Source organism: Daphnia magna, linkage group LG6, assembly GCF_020631705.1.
Source record: "Daphnia magna isolate NIES linkage group LG6, ASM2063170v1.1, whole genome shotgun sequence".
NCBI classification, from domain to species: domain Eukaryota; kingdom Metazoa; phylum Arthropoda; class Branchiopoda; order Diplostraca; family Daphniidae; genus Daphnia; species Daphnia magna.
Genome location: NC_059187.1, coordinates 6738477 through 6743915, shown reverse-complemented (window position 1 = coordinate 6743915; position 5439 = coordinate 6738477). Strand labels below are relative to the sequence as shown.

Sequence of the window (5439 nt, the reverse complement as noted above, 5' to 3'; positions counted from 1 at the left end):
GTACATGGATATCAAACGCTTGTTCGGCCATTAATCCGACATCCGACGGCAGAAGTGTGCTATGTGGGTTTCCTTACGACGCAAGACCCCTAACATTAAAAACAATAGTTTTAATTTTGAATAACTCGGCAATTTAAAACCCCTAGCCCCCAAGGCCCCCTTCATATTTTTAAAATGAAATGTCAACCCGACTCAAGACCATGGGTTTAAAAATAAGTTAGTAATTTACCGACTTTATGTCCCTGTCCGCCGACACAATGCCCCTTTGATTTTATGAAATATTATTCCGACCCAAGACCCCATTTTCCATCGTTTTTTCGACATCTTTTTCTTCTTACAAGTAAATCGCTATATCTACTTCTACTATCTTCTATATAAAGTTGCCACTATATCTACTTCATCGAAAGTAGTTACTTAGAAACCTTAGCGTAACTATTCACGAGTCATGATTGTTGTTCACCGTCAGCATTTCTTCGTGTCAAAATATAAAAAAAATGAAACCAAGCGCAAATTTACGAATGCCGTTCACGGACCGAACGTTTCCCGACGCCAACTGCACAATGAACGAGACAACTTCCCAGATAGGAATTTTTGTCCCAATCGAATCCCAAAGATGTACCAATGGGACGTCTGAGACAGGCTCCAGTATAAGACATCTCAAAGCGATCCATTCTAAAACAAAAATAAAGTCATTTGCATCGTTACGCGATAAATTCTCACAGTCCCTTGTGGATGTACCTTATCCGTACCATTTATTAAATTTTGGCTTTAACAAAACACTTATAGGAAATGTTTACACTAATCGAGTCCTTTGTTTTTACGCGGGTATATTTTTCATACCCATCGTTTTTGACGTCATGCTCACTAGATGGCTTCAGCTTCATCATTCAATAGTTTTTTCACAACTTATCTATTAAAATTCTCGTCAACGTCGTTCTTTAAATTTCTCCATATTCAAAATTTATAATCAGAGACGGTATAGGTCTATACGCTTAATTTTTTCAAATATTTCAATTTCTTTGGTCATAGAAAGGTATGATATGGCAACGCTTCTCCTCTTTACTGTTCCACTTCAGTTGTCGTCTGCTTGCAACCTCATGTGAGCAATGTAAAGTTTATGGGGTCGTCGACGAAACAATTTGATTATTTTACGTCATCTCCTTGACTTGTGATCGTTATGACTGCTATAGGTTTAACTGGATGGCAAAAAAGAAGAAAACTCCAGAATCATCTGGCTTCAATTAAAGGGTTGTATGATAACGACGTATTTGTTGAAAACAACTATATTTCTCTGGTTAATGTGTTGGAAAATGGAGATGTGGTTCCCGAGAGTGACTTTAGTGACCATTCAAATATTGACGTAAACTCTGGCAAATCAGAAAGAGAAAGTGGAATTAATGGAAGAGATTTTGATCCATTGAGTGAAAGCGACGGAGAATTCTATGTGGAAGAAAATGTCGTAGTAACAGACATCTTCTATGATTGTGAATTTCAAGACGATAGTGAAGTTTTTTTAAACTGTGCTGTAAATGTTGTTGTCCCGTGTTAATCAAATTATTGGCAAAAGAAGAAGTCTTATCTCTGTTAATTTAAACCTTTTTATCATTTAACTTGAAACTGATCTCAAAACAAGAAGCTTGTTTATTTGAGATTTCGGGAAAATATACAAAATTGATTTGTTTACAAATATCCTTTTGTTATATTTATTACTGTCTTACTAAAGATTAAAAAATAAGCCAAAAATATGTAGTCACATTACTGAAATTTATTTAGGAAAATCATTTATATTATACCTATCCCATATGCATACCATGATTTAAAAACTGGTGTAAAGTTCGTACATCCCCCGTCCAAGAGTCGTCCCATGGGCTGTACTAGGAACAGGAATTGGATGCTGGCAAGGCGGACATTGCCACATCCAAAACCAGTCCCAAACACAAGAACGTTAAATAACGGGGAGTCCATAGGACGTCGCAATCGTACCAACTTGACATCTATGGGACGTCTTTGGCTCAGGTGTGTGTTATCTGGGTTGACATCGACCAAAATGATTACTCGACTTTAAAAGATGTTAGCTCGCGTAGAAGATTTTTACCAATATAATGAACTCGAGGGTGCGGCTCGCAGCTTTTGGAAGCAGGAAGTAGGAAGCAGTTATTAAGAAGATCAGTGGTTAGCGGCTGGTCGTGTGAAATGCCACCTTGGGAAAAATCCAATCGCAAGACATTTAATACACCGAGATTGATTCACCGAACCCATCGGCGATAACTCGTTACATGGTGGAGATGCAGGGTAGACCTTGTAAAATAAGGTAAGATCATTGAGCTTGATTCTGAGTTGTTAGGGGACGAAGTGAGAGAGTAAGAAACTAGGAGACAGGGGCAGTTGAGAGGTCCTTGGAAGGTGTGACCAGTGTGTATTGGTACCTTAAATTGCTTGGGTATAGGACCACAGGCCTGACCGAGCTTCTTATTCGTTTGAACGTCCACAACTCAAGTAAGAAAGCGGATCTTGTCTTGTTTTATGCGGGTTTAAATAGGTCTACCGGGGGGTTCGTCGATCCTGAATGATCGGGTGTAGATGAGTACTGGTCCACTGCGGCAAAGTAAACGGTTAAGGGGGATTGAAGCATCACCCGAGGGCGAAGTAAGGGTACGTAGGGGGGCCAACGAAACGGAAGCTCAACCGGAAGTCACGACCAAAGTTTGTGTTAGTACTGGGACGCAAACCACTTTAGTGATTAGTTACCCCGCCCCGTGCCTCGGAGCTGAATCAGGGAATCTATTCGGGAGTTCTGGAGAGAGGGCGAATCGGGGGTGCAATTATCGGAAGTTCTTGCGACAGCGGAGGCCGAGAGACAGCGGTCTAGGGGAACGGACGGTTGTGGATCCAGACGACTCGGGAGAAGAGGCGGGCGCAAAAGAGCGATCCGCTACCTATCCACCCCTGCCAGGTAGTAAGGCGAGAGTAGGCTTAACTTGGTGGAAGCGGGGATAGAAGGGGCCTACTACACGGAGTCACTTCAGTGGGATTCCGGCGACCTACAAGAGGACGCGGTAGGGCCCAGAGCGACTCCCGAGGTGGAAGAGGGCACCAGTCAGGAGGGCTCGGATTGGCACGGTTGGAGAAGCCGACCCATATCCTCGGGAGAGTCATCACTTGCAGATTCGGTAGACGAAGAGGACCTTGTGAGTGAGTCGTCAGGCAGTTCAGCGGTTTCTCGGACCGCGTCACCATTAGTTATGGCCCAACGACCACCTGCCCCTCAATTGAAGTCGCGGGCTTCTCCGATCTTCTACGGAAGGAAGGATGAGGATGCAGTGGATTGGCTAGAGCGTTATGAGAGTACGGCTCTCTTAGGGTGTCCCAACGCAAAAAACCGTTTTTTGGACTGTTTTTTTGTGTTTCGGGTCTGATAACTCCCGAACATTTAAAATTTTTAATGCGGTCTGAAGTAATTTATGTTTATTGGCCAATTTTAAATACATGTCCTAAGTTTCATAAAAAAATATTAACATTTAGATATCCCACAAACAGTTTGTTTATTTCCTTTATTGAATTTCTTCGCTAAACCATACAGATTTTTATACTACACCCTTGAAATATTTTTTGGTAGCTGAACTAAAATGATTGCGGTGATTTTCTATAACCTGAAAAAGAGCTTCCTGCTCTTTGACATCTTTGCATACGTCTTTAAAATCAGAAACTAATTTTATCCCGCGCTCGGCAAAATCGTTAACGACTTCGAGAGAGCGAACAATTTTTTCCGTTGTTTTATATCCGGTCATTTTTTCCCAGCTATCAACTGATGTAGAATGCATCCAATCTAATTGTTCTTCTTTAAGCTTGAGCAAATCAAAAAGCAACCAGCTTCTTGGTCCTAGAAAAGTAATGAGTTGCCTTGGGAAATTAATTAGCAATGGATCAAATTTCGGGAATTTAGGCTTTTGCGATATGTAACGTGTTGGGCGGGAAATACACAGAAGCCTTGAAACCATGTCTAGTCTAAAGCCTCGCTTACACTAGAGGTTTTTTAAGCTTTTAAGCTTTTAATTTTAAGAAGTTAAGGTCTTAAGCTTTTAAGTTTCTAGCTTACACTAATAATTTTTGAAAGTTTAACAGCTTAATAACTCAAAAGCTTAATATCTTAAATATCAAACTGGTTTGATATTTGAGCTTTTAAGTTGTTAAACTTTTAGGAAAGTTTAAGCTCTAGCCAATAGGAATATTCGGCTAGTGCGTACTTCTTCGTAAATTTTTTTGCACTGGTGCCACCACAAAGGTTATTATATTTGTAGTTTTATTTCGGATGTCTTTTACGAATAAGATATTTCTTTTTAAGTAGAGTTACCGCAAATAAAAGAGCTGTGAATCCAACAACACATTTCGTTTCCACTGGTACACGTAAAAATCGTAGTTATCCATTTTGATGACGCTCAACATCAACACAAAAATAGCACTTCGTCTGCTTATATTTATTTGCGTTTGCACGAAAACTAACTCCACCTTCTTTAAAAAAAAAGTCACTTGACAGTGTAAGTTGAAAAATTAAAAACTTAGCTTAACTTCTTAAGAACTTAAAAGATTAAGGAACTAAAAACTTAAGAAGAACCTCTAGTGTAAGCGAGGCTTAAGTGACGAAGGTAGATCGTGATCAAATATTGCAAAAACCACTAATTGTTCTGACAAATACCACAAATGGTTCAAAACAGATTTAACACAAACTTCTACAGCCGACTTATCTTCCCTGGCGTAGATTTTCATCAATGACAGAAACTTTAGATCGGATGATGGGGCAACAGATGCAAGGCGGGACTTCAAAAATGCTCCTGTATAAAACAAAACTATGAAATTAGCCATCCTTTTGACGCCTCGCACCTCATCAACAGACATTTCGAATGAATTGGATAGAAGCTGCATCTTCAAATAGTATATAGCATACGCCATAAACCTAGCGTGATGGTGGGCGCCTGTTTTAAAAAAAGAGAGCAAACGAGATTAAGCTACAGTAGTTAATAAAACAGCACATCATTTCATTCATTATGCTTCGTAGAACACACCTGGTTTTCGAAATTTGAAAGGGTACACAACCACGCCAAGATACACTTAAGTAAGCTCCAGCTCGCTCCAGCTCCCTGTAATCCTCGCGGGGGAAAACGTCTTCTTCCAACAGTTTATTGCCCCACTCACCAACGGATTCAGCTATAGCTCGTAGTTCATCACAGATTTCACCTTTATCAAGCATTTGTAGGTCCTTAAGGTGACCGTATAGGTTTTTAGTATCAAGAAAAATTTTTTAAGTACGTTTATTAACCGAAATTTCTTGATGGTTTATGTTTGGCCATTCTTTGCTGAATCGGACACATAGCAAGTCAGAAGGGCTATATCTGGATCCATTGATATGATCACATACATGTTTAACATGTACTTCGTAGACAT

General features: G+C 40.0%; 1 pseudogene; it reads right to left on the bottom strand.

The window, feature by feature from the left end:
• Positions 1 to 3584: 3584 nt before the first annotated feature.
• On the bottom strand, positions 3585 to 4920 carry LOC123473936 (annotated as a pseudogene).
• Between the last annotated feature and the right edge of the window lie 519 nt (positions 4921 to 5439).